The 16,374-nt window shown below is 39.4% G+C and overlaps 1 pseudogene; it reads right to left on the bottom strand.

Annotated features, from left to right (window-relative positions):
- Nucleotides 1–5,112: 5,112 nt before the first annotated feature.
- LOC123596397 lies at nucleotides 5,113–11,088 on the bottom strand (annotated as a pseudogene).
- Between the last annotated feature and the right edge of the window lie 5,286 nt (nucleotides 11,089–16,374).

Raw genomic sequence — 16,374 nt, 5'->3', positions numbered from 1 at the left:
GGACCAAGCCCAGGATTTAATAGTCTGTCTGGATAAAATTCAAAGACAGTCGCCAATTAAGGCAGGTCCATTATGCCAAGGTCAAGGCACTTTTTGGGAAAAACCAGGACCCCGACAAGTGAGGTGGAGGCACCTGAATGGATGCTGCTAAAGATCTTTACTCCGCTGACTACTGAACTTTCTGAGCCTACAGTCATGCCCCACCCTTCTCTGGTAAGGGCAGACACTCCCACTCCACCCCCAAGCTGGCTGGCAAAGCCGAGCTCTCCCTCGATAACAGGTGCCCCCTTCAGGACTTGTCCTATCTCCAGGTTACTAGGCCTTGAATTAGGGCTAAGCAACACTCAGCTGGAGAGGTACTGGGCTTGCAGAGAAAAATAAACCCTACCCCAAAGGAGCTGTAAGAATTGGCCACCTGGAAGAGTACGTGAGGCAGGCATCAGGATGAAGGTCAAGTCAGAACATAAATTAGGGGAGAGTTAAATAGCACCCACATTAGGTCCTTGGGTTGCAGGATAAGAGCTGTCTTAATAGGACTTAACATCCTGGTTGGAATCCTGGAAGATGGTGTGAACTCACTACCAGGATGGCTTCTAGAAGCGTGTAATGGTGTGCTGAAGATACACCGATGGCAGCAGCTCAGAGGCAACACTCTGCAAGGATTTGATATCCTTTAAGTCGCTGATACTCATTAAATCAAAGGTATTTCTTTTTTTTTTTTTTTTAATACATTTATGTATTTTTGAGAGAGAGGCAGAACATGAGCGGGAAAGGGGTAGAGAGAGGGGGAGTCACAGAATCCGAAGCAGGCTCCAGGCTCTGAGCTGTCAACACAAAACCTGACATGGGGCTCGAACCCACGAACCATGAAATCATGACCTGAGCGGAAGTTGGACGCTTAACTGACTGAGCCTTCCAGGCACCCCTAAATCAAAGGTATTTCTATTTCATTGTGTTCCCCATAGATAATCCATTTGTGGTGGGTTGGGTAGTGTACCGTTTCTGGCTTTTTATGTCCAGAGACCAATAGGAGAGAAGGGATCAGTCTGGGCAGAGATAAGTGACTCTCTTCATCAGGAGGCAGGTAGGGCTGTTTTTACACGATGGTGACAGGAATATGAATGGAATCCAGATAATTCACTTGCGTTTTCTAGGTGCTCCTTTGCCCACCTGTGGCCATAAAGGGACATGGTAAACCACCGCAGCCTATGAAGGGCATGGTGACCATCTCTGGGGGATGGGGGTCTGTGCTGGGCCACCAGCTAAGTCACTAAAACCAGCAGAGGTAGAGGTATTTAGGCAGCCCTAGGGTCTGCTTCAGCTGCGCAGCTGCCTTGGCTGCATCAAGCTCTCTCCAGGGCAAAGCATGCATCTGATGACTGAGTCACTGGTTGGCTATTTTGGCTCAGTGTGGCCCAACTATGACAAATAGCTATTAAGCTGATACCTCTGTACAGAATCTAGTAGCTGACACTTAATGCGGGGCAAATATATTTTTCTCCTTTTCATTTTGGTCATGGTTTGGCAAACTCTTGGCTGGGATATTGTAATGATGTGTGTGAGGGCGACCTTTATGAGTCACCGACAAGCTTCTGCTCATGTAGAATGTTTTACTCCATTTCGGAACGTGAATAGACCATATAGCATGCATACGTGTACTTTTCAGGATGGTCCTGATTACTTATTTTCCTAATGGGAGCAATTCAAAGGATGAAACTTAATATATTAAATCCTTAATCATATTTTGTGGAATCAGACATAGTACAATGATAAATTAGACATACTGAAGCATTTTTAATAAGGAATCAGACTTAAAACCATGTATATAAGGGCCAGAGTGTTTCTGATAGAGAATCTTTGTGGGAAGGCAAAACAATATGCTAACTGCAATATGCTAATATTCCTGTACTACATTGAGAAACCTAGCTACAAGTCTATCCAGACTCAATTCTTTGACCTCTGCTCAAGGCATCTGTGGGGCTCCGTCTGGGTCCCCTTCACTGTGCTGTGACTTGTGTAAAATCTCTTAAGGAACTAAGGGGCAACTGTTTGTTTCTCTCTTAGAGATCACCATCCTCTTCATTACTTGATGTCCCGTGTCTTAAAAACTTGTTTCATGTATTTCATCCTCCCTGTCCCCTTGTTTTTCAGGTGAGAGAGTAAATCTGGTTTCTGCTACTCCATCCAGGCTAAAGTGCAGTTAACTACTTCTGTAGGGCTGACCCTCCTTTGACCTATTATTTTCCATCCATGCTCATAAGGATTCTCTTAGTATTTTTAATCTACCAAAGGAAAAAGGGATGACAAAAATCTAGTTGCAGTTGTATCTATTCCTAACTCTGTTAACTTAGTTATATTAGTAATCTTGCCTTAAAAATATATATATATATATATTGTCAGTGGTCTTCCATCTGTAAAATAAGAATAATTCTTACTACCAAATTTACATTTAGTTGATATAATTAATTTTTAAAAATTATATTTACTGCAGGTATAATGTAAGTACATGTTTTTACTTGTCAGGAGAAATTGTGGCCACCAGTGATCCTTGATTTTTTTTTTTTTTTTTTCCCTCAGACAACAGAGATTTTGCCTTCACAACTAGTTTATGGTCCTCCACCATCTTTCCATTATACCCAAGGGAAAATATTTTGGCTTCATCTGGTAAAAACAGATTATGCGGTTAAATTACAGATATATAGTCAGATCCCCAGTTATAATTTGAGTTGATTCTTGAACACAGGCTTCACACAATGTGACCAATGATACTACTCCCAAGGATCCTGCTTCATATTACTCTTAAAGCTGGAGTTCCCGATCTCTGATTCTGTATTTAAAAAAAAAAAGAAAGAGAAAAAAAAAAGTTGTTAACCTAAATTAAGTTTTGACCGACAACTGAAACCAGAAACATCCCTAATTAGATTCCGGAGAGGAAGCAGGAAACCACCTAGAGCCAAAGAGAACAAAAAGTATCCCTTAAGGACTTTATCTTGGGCTTTCACACACATGTGACCATGTGGAACCACATATAAATTTATGAGGTAGATAAATATGTAATATTTAGTAATTAGATCAATTTACATGTGCAGTCTTTAGTGTTAATAATTATATATTTTTTTAGGAAACATTATTAAGTCATTGTCAGAGCTCTCTCGATTTCTTGGAAACCATGCTTCCAGTTAAAATTTCAAAGGGCATTTTTCTACAACATAGCTCCGTCATTGCCGAGTATCTTCATACCAAAACAATTGATGGAATTTTCTTTTATCCAAGGCTTTAAATGTGAGTTTATTTCCTACTCATTCCTCCTTACACACACAAACACTACCCAGTAAATTAATAACCTAAGATTTGCAAGTATCTCAGTGGGCATTTACACTTGCAGATCTAGTCCAAGACTTCAATACCCTGAACTTACTTGCCAAGAGCTATGTATGTTGTTAAGAATCTATCAATTACTAAGATCCCCTAAGTAATTTCTTACTAATGAGATTGATTTCCTTAAATAAAGCATATATAGTAAATATCCGTCATGAAACTATTATGAAATAATCTGAAATGCCATTAGATTTTATGGAACCATTCAGTTAAGAAAATATAAAAAGCATAAGTTAAGATAGCTGTATTTTATTTATTTTTTGTTTAAAAAAATTTTTTTAGGGGCGCCTGGGTGGCACAGTCGGTTGAGCGTCCGACTTCAGCCAGGTCACGATCTCGCGGTCCATGAGTTCGAGCCCCGCGTCAGGCTCTGGGCTGATGGCTCAGAGCCTGGAGCCTGTTTCAGATTCTGTGTCTCCCTCTCTCTCTGCCCCTCCCCCGTTCATGCTCTGTCTCTCTCTGTCCCAAAAATAAACGTTGAAAAAAAAAATTTTTTTTTTAATGTTTATTCAAACATTAAAGTGGGGGAGGGGCATAAAGAGAGGGGGACAGAGGATCTGATGTAGGCTCTGTGCTGACAGCAGAGCCCAATGGGCTTGAACTCACGAACCGTGAGGTCATGACCTGAGCCAAAGTCAAGACGCCTAATCGACTGAGCCGCCCAGGTGCCCCAAGCTAACTGTCACTTAAAATTACACTCAAAAAAAGAGAAATACACCAGGAGTTGTTTTGTAAACTTCATTCTCTTCAAATATTTATGCGGTTTACAGTGATGTGTCACAAAATGGTTCCTTGCGGCCTTTTTCATTTTGATCTTCTTTTGTATCAGATAACTGGGTTTTCAGGCATGTGAATCGTGGTTGTGTAATCCGTAGTGGGAAAAATACCTGTCATTGAGATCAAGTTCACATAAATGAAGTATTAGTGGACCAAATTGTCTTGATATGAACATAAACAACATTCTCCTTTATGTGGCGATGATGCTCTGCTCCAGTGGCACGTAGGCAAACTTCTTTCCTGATGCTGGACTGCCCCAAAGGTAGCAATCAGGATTAAAGTCCAGATGTTCTACCCATAAGTGTTTAAGTCTTTGGCAGTGGGAGGAGCACACACCTGATGTCCTGGAGGAGTGATACACCCAGCTGTAGCTGGAGGGTTTGGGCCATTCTCATCATGTTCATTATAGGTGGTCAAAGTCTTGATGGTTCTGTTACACAGTTATCAAGGAAATTTAGATCCTTCAGCTGGTCACAAATTAAAGGAGTCAGATCTTCGCAGACTGTTTTCTGTTCCAAGTTACACGGTTTCGTGTGGCCAAAAATAAGCCCATCCAGGCATAGTGATTGAGGATGTATGCTGCCCTGCCAAGAGCAGTCCAAGAAACATGGCTGCCGTTTCCTCATCTGTCAGAGGATGTCCATCCTTGTAAGTAGAATCTACTAAAGTTTGGAGAATTCTTTTGACTATCTGTGTTCTTGGATTGCTTTATAGAAAATCTTCTTGACCGCTTGATGAACTCTGTCCCTGTGTCTGAAACTAGGCAAAGGGAGCCAACCTGGCCGCAGCCAAGCTACGTGGCTAAAACTTCCATCCAAATCTGCATACAGTTGTGCCACTGTGTCATTGAGTTGACTTCTGATTTTCTTTCCATGTAAGCAATGGCTGGCTATTGAAATTGTGAGCTCAGAAAGCGCTTCAAACAAGTTTTTCTCTTCACTTTCTCCTCAACTTTGAAAGTATTCTGGGGCATTTCGGTGGCTCAGTTGACTGAGTGTCCGACTCTTGATTTTGGCTCAGGGCATGATCTCACAGTTCATGGGTTCAAGTCTCGCATCTGGCTCTGTGCTGACATCCTGGAACCTGCTTGGGATTCTCTCTCCCGCACGCTCTTTCAGTTATAGAAATGTGCTTTCTAAAGTCGGCTATGTTAAGGCGAGTTTTTAACATTTTTTTCTCCAAAAAAGAGTTAGGATTAGGCACATCACATGCAACTCCCCTCCCCAACACAGGTTTGTCAGACATCTGTAGATACTCTTTGCATTCAGGGTTTCATTTTTACTATGAAAAACCAGTACAACAGCGCCATTCCCCAGAAGGTAAGTAAATGTCTTGCCCACTGTGTTAAAACTAAATACAGGTCCATACTTCTCATGCATTTTCTAGGAATTCAGTTGGAATTCTCCCAAATGCTATGGCATGTCCAAGGAATGGAATTGTAGAGAAAACATATGGGGGACTTTTCGTCCTGGCAGGCAGGGGGGGCAGGTGGCCTACTGCAAGGCAGGACAGGTAGACTAGGCCAAGGGTGAAGTGCAGGCAATTAGCGTGGATAGGAAGTTGTCACCAGTTGGTCACCCTCTCCATAGCCTGCCCCAGCACCGACTCACCCGCCTGCAGTAAACCCAGCAACATTATCACGGCCCTGCGGCAGTCACCACAGTTTGCTGGAGAAGCTGGAGGCTGAGGTCGCTGCCACTCCTCCAAATCCACAGAGCTAGAGAAAACAGCAGTTGGGTGTCTGGAGGTGGCCTTGACCTCCAGTTCTGATTTTTTATTTAAAAAAAAAAAACTTTTTTTTTAAGTTTATTTATTTTTGAGAGAGACAGAGACAGCATGAGTGGGAAAGGGGCAGAGAGAGAGGGAGACAATCCCAAGCAGGTTCCGCCTTGTCAGTGCAGAACCCGATGTGGGGCTGGAGCCCACAAAACCATGAGATCATGACCTGAGCCGAAACCACGAGTGGGATGCTTAACCGACTGAGCTACCCAGGTACCCCCCCACTTAAAAATTTTTTTAAGTTACATTTCCGTGTTTACAGGAGAAAAGTCCTAAGGCTAATTTGGTGAGAATGCTGTAGTTTTGATGGATCTTTTGGGGAGCATTTTTTTATTTCTATGCCCTGAAAACCTTAAGCTCTGTGGCTCTGTGGTGTGTGAGAGGAAGGGATAAATTGAGGAACAGGACTTAGTAGATCCTCAGTAGGTTTACAATGTTAGAAGGAGCCATAAGTCCCTCTAGATTATTTATTCACCCTGTTCAGGAGACTTCTGTAGATAATGGCCAAGTTTATTTAAACTATTTAAATACTATGCTCTCTCCTCCACCTCCTCCTTTTTTAGAACTGCATATAGCTCTGCCTGTATCTTTTTGTTTTTTCTTTAGAAAAAGAGCTTTATTGCCTCTCATGATAAATAGTCACCACCCCGGATAGCACAGGCCTCCAGTAAACAATTGCCCATGGCTTGGGTCTGTGCCTCCTAAATGTGACTTCTCTGTCAAATGAAAGCAACAGCCAACCCTTGTGAGTTCTTGAGGGTTTCATGATCATGCTTCCCCTGCCACTTTATCTTGTTATTATCATTTGTTTTTACTATTTATTTTTTGTGCCTGCATCTTAACAGGAAATGAATACTACATAGAATAAAGTTTGTTAACTTATATGTGCCTGACTCATGGATAGAGCTTAGATTTTTGGCAGCATTAAAAGTCTTGGTGTGGTAGGCAGAATAACGGCTTCCCAAAGATGTCAACGTCTTTATCCCGGGAGACTGCATATGTTATGCTACATTGCAAGGAGGCATTAAAGTGGCAGATGGAATTAAGTTTGCTAACCAGCTGACTTTAAAATAGGGAGAGAATTTGGGATTCTCTGGATGGACCTAATGCAATCAGAAAGGTTCTTAACATTGGAAGAGGGAAGCAGAAGAAAAGGTCATAGTGCTGTGATGTGAAAAGGACTCAAGTCTTCCTTGCTGGCTCTGAGTAGGAGGAACGAGACCATGAGCTGAAGAATGCAGGCATCTTCTAGAAGACAGAAAAGTCAGGGAAATGGATTCTCCCCTGGAGCTTCCAGAAAGGAACATGGCCCCACACATTGATTTCATTGCAGGAAGGCCTGCATCAGATTCCTAACCTACAGAACTTCAAGATAATAAATTCGCATTGCTTTAAGCCACTAAATTTGTGGTGATTTGTTACAACAGCAACCGGAAACTAACAGACTGAGTTATCTCCAAAACCTCACTTTGGCCTGTTTCGTGCGATGACAGGATCAAATGTTTTCACACAGAATAGTTACTTTTTCCAAACAAAATTTAAATGCTCTGAGAGTTTACTGTGAAGTAACAATAAGCTAAACTATAAGCTAGCTTTTTTTCAGAAAGAAAAAGTAGAGGGTGGAAAACGAGAAGTCCTCTACAACATCAACACATTGTCTGAAAGTGTTTATATTCACAAAACTTAAAACTGACTCATGAAACTCTATTCTTTTTGGAATACTGTTACCAAGCCATAATTAAAAGAAAAACTTAAATTGTTGATCCTGGCAGTCATCAGGACTCTTGTATTTGGTTTTTGGAGTTCTTTATTCAGTACTGGCTGGGAGCTTTGTAGACTAAGGATGAAGTCATTAATGAAATCTCAAACTCATTCTAAACATTGGAGAAGTACAATTTCATTACTTAAGAATTTCCCTGGCCTACAATGTTGAGCATCACACTTGAGTTAATGTAAGAAAATGTACAGAGAGAGAAGAAATGCTCTGTGACTGGTTTTCATAGTTGAGACCTTGCACAGCTGTGACTGAGAATGCAGTTGTGGGCTCCCCCGGGTCCATGGGATCTACCAGCTGGAGGTCAGAGCTCTTTTTGTGCAAAACGTATGAACTAAACACAGGTATTAAAGACAGTAAAAATAGCAACAGATTCTCTAAATAACTCATGCAACTATACAACAAAAAATAAGTTTTACATGGTTGATGCCAGAAATGACTACCATATAGTAGAATCATAATTATAAACCTACAGGGTACACACACATGTATTGCTATTTTAAAATTTGAGATTTACATGTTACCCGTGTAATATCTTTACATATTTATATATTGCTTATTCTACAAAGTTAGCATAACTTGATTCTAATCTTTGATATCATAAGTTTTTCTTAACCTCCAAGAGAAGAAAAATGTTGTAAAAACACACTGAAAGCAGAGTTCAGATAGTCTGTATGGTTTTGACCTTTAGGTGTGTGGTACCAACTGCTATCTACACCTAGGAGTGTATAATGTACTGTATGAGCTCATCAAATTATCCTACTTTGCTGATGGGATCTGTTTTTAAAAAGAAATGTTGTACTTAATGCCACTAGACAATTACTAAAAAATAGTGTTATTGAAGCTTTATTGTCCTGGAAACTCTTTCTGTTGGATAAAAGGAGAGTTTAAAGAAAAGATTTTTTTTTTCTCAGAATTTCAGTCTAGTGTGCTGCCCAGGCCTCTCAACACAGCTTTGAACTTGGAGTCTAAAAAAACGTTTGATCTTCTTTGTCTTTCAACTTGACAAAACGTCCTTCTTCTTTGAAATCCCCATTTTATGTGTGCTTGTCAGTGTGTTTTAGAAATGAAAAGCTCTTGGGGGTAAGGTACGAGTCTTTTTTGTTTAACCTTTGAACGTCCTCCTAAGCGCCTGCTCTACCAGTTGGCATTCCAAAAATATTGCTCATTAAAATTCTCATTCTTCCTATAGTGGTTTGGAAATGATAGTAGTAGGTGTTGGATTTAGCTTCTTCACTTAGAGGCTTTTAAAAATAAAAACACTCAAAGGTAACATTTCATTCCATTCAACAAATATTCTTAAGGTCCTTCTGCATGGCAATAATTAATGTTCATTGAAAGATGAACTGACACAGCCAGTATGATCAAGTTGTATGGTTGAAACATAAGAAACTTAAAAGTAACTCATGGATTCAAAAAATTTATTCTTTTACTAGGACCAGAAAATCTAACTTGTTGCCAAATGATGTAACTTGGTCAAATGACTAAACCCTACCAGACATAGCCCTATAATCGCTACCCCTCCTTGAATGAAAGGAAAAGAAATATACAGAGAAAAACGCAAAGTTATACTTTATTAATCAGGTGGGGATTTTGCTTTAATTTTATGCAGAACCCTGGTGACCTATAAGCTGAACCCCATGGAAAATTCTTTCCTAACCACTACTGTCCTGAAATGCCCAATGTCTCCCTTCCGTGAAAGTAGGGTGTGTGGATAAGGAGTAAAGAAAAGGCAAAATGGGAACCAAGTGATCACGATAGAAAACAACACAGGAAAGAAATATAATTCATTAAAATTTGTCACATGAGTCTACCTAGAATAACAAGGAGAGCCCAGCCGTTGTTCTAAATGATCCTCTGCAACTTAAGATAAACTTTTTAGTAGGAGGTATCTGGTGTTGCCTTAATTTCTGTTGAAATAAAGTAGAAGGGTGACTATTCTGATTTTAGATTAAACAGCTTAGTCCATCGGCTTTCTTTCTGTCTTGGCAAAAAACCTATTAAGGCTGCAAACTCACCATTAGAAAGAATGTGTTAGTAGCTAAGATAGCCATTAATAAGTAAGAATATAATCATGTCTGGTTCAAATAAATGCATTTGCATAACATTTCAGACTGCATCTTGAATAATAAGGCATTCGCTGATGAGGTGAGAGACTCTTTTTTTTTTTCTTCTCCCTGGCATTTGTCATTTACTCACTTTTCATTTTAAGAAAGCACTTACTGACTCCTCAGCCTGTTGATGTCTTTTAATAGCAGAGTGCAGGGGCGCCTGGGTGGCGCAGTCGGTTAAGCGTCCGACTTCAGCCAGGTCACGATCTCGCGGTCCGTGAGTTCGAGCCCCGCGTCGGGCTCTGGGCTGATGGCTCAGAGCCTGGAGCCTGTTTCCGATTCTGTGTCTCCCTCTCTCTCTGCCCCTCCCCCGTTCATGCTCTGTCTCTCTCTGTCCCAAAAATAAATAAACGTTGAAAAAAAAAAAATTTAATAGCAGAGTGCAACACTGCTGGTGACCTTCATTTATGTTTCAACCATGAGCTGAGTCTAGAAATAGACATCAGAGCATACTGCTATGTTGGCAAACCACATCACAGAGACACTATTTTTAAGGATAACTAAAGAGTTTTGTTCTTAACAGCTATGGCAAAATAAGGAAAACCAACATGACTGTGGCAGACAGAAAGGCCTGCCACCCACAAGAGGAGGAAAAACTGGATTCCCCCAGGGCTCCGCTGGTCCAGTTTGGGGGTTGCTGGGTGAACCTTGAAGCCTGTGGCAAAAATGGCTGGTGGAGTGGCAGCGACACATGCAGCTATTGGTAGTAGAGGAGCAAATCCTCAAAGAGAATTTTAGAGTCTGTGATGTCACCCCTCCATCCATTCTTTTTCTTTCTTTTCTTTTTTTTTTTTTTTTTTTTTGAGGGAGAGAGAGAGCGTGCACTTGTGAGTTGGGGAGGGGCAGAGAAAGAGGGAGAGAGAGAGAGAAAGAGAGAGAGAGAATCCCAAGCAGGCTCCCCACTGTCAGCGTGGAACCCGACGAGGGGCTTGAACTCACAAACCATGAGATTATGACCTGAAGTCTGATGCTTGACCACAAGGCGCCGACTGCCCCGCCTCTTTTTTTTTTTTTAGCTATTCTTCTTAATGCCCATCTGGCTTTGCCCACTTCTCGGAGACTGCTTTCAATGGCTGTACCAGTGATCACCAGTGCTGCATCCAAGGATCAGCTCCCTACGTGCTTCCTTAGCCTAGTTTCAGTATTTTACACTGGTGGCTACTATTATTTTCCTCAAACATCTTTCCTTTGGTTTCTGCCATATCACACTCTTCCAGTTTTCCTCTTGCCTCACTCACCATCTGTTCCCCATTCCCCATTCCTGGCCATTCCTCCCCAGTGAGAAGATCAGAAGAAAAAGTATTTAAAATGTATTTTAGCAAGTGAAAAATACATACTTTCAGGAATATTGATAGACTAGCTGGATATATGCTTGCTTGTTAATCTGATTGCACGTATTAACAATCACACATTAATAGAATAACATTTAGTGTAGAGAGATTAATTTTTCCAATCTCACATTTCATGAAATAATTCTATGCAAAATCTTCACTTGTGGCCTTAAGATTAGTCTCTTACTGTTAGAATCACTTTCAAGTCACTGAATACAGTTTTCCTGAATACATCCATTTAAGATTTAGCCCTTTTGGAATTTTGCATGATATTATCACTGGAAGTGTTATCCCATTAGGGACATTTGTACAACATTATCTGCACAGTGTTAAGACATCTATTTTTTCATTTGTCTTTTAGATACATATTCATGATCCCCACAATGTAATCACTATATTTCTTTAAATAATTTCAATAGGTTTGCTTATAAGGATATCTAACACTTACAATTGTGAGGTCCTACCTTCCATAATACTAAAATCGGTATTTCATTTCTAGGCCTCCATTTTATGGCAAGTGGCTTCCATTAGCATCTAAAACTAGAATTAACTGAAGTCCTTTGTGTCTGGACATAAAATCAATTTCCCTAAATATTACTTTGATTTTTGAATAGAGTTATCTGTTAATCTGAGTTTTTGGTATCCTTGAGATTTGTTTGTTGTCTTTTTATACAGAAATTGTGTTGACTTTTTTTTTCTGTTTATTTATTTTTGAGATAGAGCATGAGCAGGTGAGGGGCAGAGAGAGAGGGAGACACAGAATCCAAAGCAGCCTCCATGTTCTGAGCTGTCAGCACAGAACCTGATGAGGGGCTCAAACCCACAAACTATGAGATTATGACTGAGCTGAAGTCGGATGCTTAAACGACTGAGCCACCCAGGTGCCCCTGTGTTGATTTCTGGTTTAAAAATGCAATATTTAATATTTTGAGTTATCATAGTGCCTTTTGTTCTTTAAAGTTCAGCCATTTTATATTTTTTTGTTTTGTTTTGTTTTATTTTATTTTATTTTATTTTATTTTATTTTATTGAGTCCCAGTGGGGGAGGAGGCAGAGGGAGGGAGAGGCAGAGGGAGAGGGAGAGGGGGAGAGAGATAGAGAGAGAGAGAGAATCCCAAGGAGGCTCCGCACTCAGTGTGGAGCCTGTTGTGGGGCTTGATACCACAACCCTGGGATGACCTGAGCCAAAATCAAGAGTCAGGCACTTAACAGACTGAGCCATCCAGGCTCCCCTAAAGTTCAGCTTTTTAAATCTCTACCTTCTATTTATGAACATAGCAAATGTTTTGAAAAATACTTGTTTCTGTTTATAACCTTAGTTAATAAAACATTTCAGATGTTTAAACAGCATTTATAAATTTAATATATTTAATTTAATTTTGTACTACTTTAATTACCTGGCTTTAAAAGATAAACATTCCCAAGTACTAAAAAAATTGTGTAAATCTAACAAAATAAACTTACACATATAACGAATATGTTCTAACATTATAATGTAGTAAAGTGCAAACTCCGAATCCTAAAATATAAACTACTCAGTCATGGATTTTAAGTTGTCACTCAAATAGGTCAAATTTTCTTAATCATTACAACCACATTATGTCACCATATATGCAGATTCCCTTTTAAAACAAAAATAATAATACTCTGGTCTTGATTCTCTACTCTTTTTAATCTTAATTTTATATCTTACTGGGATTGAAAAATAAGTTTATTTAAGAAGATGGTTACTGAGGTTATTTAAAATACATTCTCATCTGGGTCGTATGAACTGGCTAAAACCAGTTTGTTATTTTTGGTAAATGTCTGTTGTCACTTTTTGTCACCAGGATATAATGCAAATAAGTGTCAGACTAGATTCTACCTGCCACACCATGTCTTTTAGTGAGCAATCACATCACAGTAATGGTATCTGCTCTGTAAGTCTCTTGAAGTCATATTCTTCCTGTTCTTTTTCAACAGCCTCTTATAGCAAGGCTTACCTAAGCAAATTCAGTAATATTCTTGTATCAAGATTTGGCCAATCATCTGTTGGAGACAGGCAACCAAGAATATTCAGAACCAGCATGTGGACAGAAGGTAATTTCAAGATCCAGCCCAGGGTGCTATATCTAAATGTATAGGTTACAGGGCTCTGGATTTTCAGTGAGCCAAATGTGGGGAAATGTCTCTATAAGATTCTAAACAATCTAAACAATACTCTAAGCAACTCTATACATATCCTGAGTATCACTAATTTTTGCCAGTGAGAGGTCTATTTCTTACATGCATTACGTGAATTCTCAAAGCCCCGGCTATTGCTAAGGGCTAAACACAGTTGAAGTGCATTTAGTAGCCACCCAAAGAATGTGAACTTTCCAATTAAATGCTGAATAACCATATTTAAAATGTAAATTTTTTTTATCTTTTTAAATATGTAGTTTTAAGTTTATTTATTATTTTGAGAGAGACAAAGACAGCACGAGTAGGGGAGGGCCAGAGAGAGAGAGGGAGAGAGAGAGAATCCTAAGCAGGCTCTGCACTGTCAGCACAGAGCCTGGTGTGGTGCTTGAACCCATGAAGATGGGAGACCATGACCTGAGCTGCAACCAAGAATTGGACACTTAACCCACCGAGCCACCCAGGCATCCCTGAAATGTAAATTTCTCCTTTAGACAACTGTCTTCTCCTAGATGTAGACTGAAACTAACATAAATTTGCATTACACTGGTTATATTCAACAATTTAAAATAAATTATAAATGTACATACAGTGGTGAAAAAGGCATACTCATTAAGGAAGACAATTACCATCCTAGTTGATTGAGTTTATATATATTCTAGCCATGAAGCTGACTGGATTCTTTTCAGTCACTAAAATGGGCTATACTGAACTTTGTAGTTGCTATCTCAATGACTCTATAAATCAAAGTAGATACATAACCTTGTTTTTTGGATTCATACTATATACCAACCAACCATTGAATTTTGCACCCACCTCTTACAATCTCTCCTTCCTGTGGATTTTCATGTCAGCACAAAAGCACCACATTCATCCATATCCTCAGGCTAAATATTTATGAGTTATTCTGTTTCCTCTCTTTCTCTTTTTCATCCCTCCCATCCTACCCATCACCAAGTTCTGTTGCCTCTGCCTGTAGAACAGATCCTAAATCACCCATCCAAGTCACCATGACCTCTGAGCAGTATGATTTCAACATCCTGGCTTTGCTGCTTCCCCCTTGCCCCTTTATCATCCATTCTTCATGCAATGTTTGGTTAAAATTGAAATTAGATTTTTCTCCTCTGCCCAAAATCCTCTAAAAATTTTTACCACACATAAAATAAAATCCAAAGTCCTTACCTCATCTTATAAAATAGGACCTTTGCAGATTATCTGACCTCATCTTCTAGCCCTTTCCTTACCCAGCTGAAGAGCGTTTATTTTCCTAAAACTTAGCTGATTTCTGCCACTGGACCTTTGCCCTAGCTCATCTCTCTGAACAGAGCACCATTTCCTCTTATTGTAGGAAAATTGATTCTTTTGGGATTAGAATTTCAATGTAAGTTTACCTCCTTAGATAAATATCTCCTGCTCATCTAAAGTAGACCCTAGTCACTCTTTATCATTTCACACTATTTTAATTCTGTCCGTTGCGGTTATCAATATTTACCTTTTGTATGGTCACCATGTTTATTCTCTAATAATACATGCAAATGATGTTTATTTTGTTCACTACCACATTGCCAGGGCATATGGGCTATGCTGGGCACTCAGTGCACATTTTTAAAAGCATAATCATTCAGAATGTAATCCAGGTCTCAAGATGTCTATTGACAGTCTCTGTTGTGTATCCTATAAGCACCTCATTATTTAACTACTTAATTGCTTTCTTCTGTGGCCCTTGTGACAAAGACCATCAATCATCTGTCAATGCAATTTTTTTTTGCACCCTCATAGGTTATGGGGCCCAGAAAAGGTTACTCAGAGGCTACATTTGCTTTAGTATTTTATGTTTGCTCGAGTCTACACATTCAATTATTACATGTATTAATATGGCAATTTTAACTGCTTATGTTTATTTTAACTACTTACACTATATTTAAATATCTACATTAAATTTCTTTTAAAAAAGTACTTCATCTTACTCACTAACAAAATCTTCCCAGGTATTTAATCAATTCTTGTAAATCTAGTAAATAAAACTTATATATATGCTAAATCTTACATTCTTAGAAGTGTTCCAGAATTGTTTATGAAACTAGTAAAATTATAATTTAAAACCCAAAATCTGGGCACCTGGGTGGCTCAGTAGGTTAAGTATCCAACTCTTGATTTTGGGTCAGGTCATGATCTCAGACTCAGGTCATGATCTCATGGCTGTGAGATTGAGCCCTGTGTTGGGCTCTTTGCTGGGCATCAAGCCTGTTTAAGATTCTCTCTCCCTCCCCCTCTCCCTCTGCCCCTTCCCTGCTTGCATGCATGTGTGCTCTCTAAATAAATAGATAAAAATTTAAAAATAAATAAAACCCAAAATCTAAGTCAACTATCATTTACACATTTTATGTTAAGAATTACAAAATTTAAGAAGAAAACTTCCCTGAAACCTCAAAAATCTAATAGGCACAGATATTTTTCCTTCACACAAAAATACCAATTTACAGATTTTATTTACTTCATAATTTTGATACATAATCCAAGTCTTCCTGGGGTTGAGAATATAATTATGTAATGCCTTATGGTTATGAGGTTACCACCCCAAGCAATTTTTAGGGTTCACTTCTCAGTTGGCTGAGGTTGCATGCCAATAAGCAGTCTGGGCTGGAGGTGAGGTCTTACACTGCAGATGTGCAAGGTGAACTTTTCTTTTTTAGGCCACCGTATGTCAGTCCAAGCTTTCAAGTTGTGATGTTAGTGCCCTCCAGACGGGGCAGGCTTGACGTTGATTCCTTGGATTCTATTTACACATTATCTGGTCTTCACATGCGATGAATTTGCAACACCCTCACAAGATTTGTAGCTAATTTTCTTCTCTGAATAACTTGGATTGTTTCCTTGCCTTCTTAGATATTTGTCATCTGATTGGATCCTGCATATATTTTAAATATTTTTCTCACTCTCTTTCTGCAATCTCAAGATCACTTTTCATCCACCTTTCCCATAACTCCCATCATGATTTTATCATTGATCTCAAATTCATTCTGTCCTTCTCATTATCACTGCCATTGCCTTAGCGCAGGTCATG

Source organism: Leopardus geoffroyi, chromosome B1 (genome assembly GCF_018350155.1).
Source record: "Leopardus geoffroyi isolate Oge1 chromosome B1, O.geoffroyi_Oge1_pat1.0, whole genome shotgun sequence".
In the NCBI taxonomy this organism is placed as follows: domain Eukaryota; kingdom Metazoa; phylum Chordata; class Mammalia; order Carnivora; family Felidae; genus Leopardus; species Leopardus geoffroyi.
This window is presented reverse-complemented; position numbering and strand designations above follow the sequence as displayed.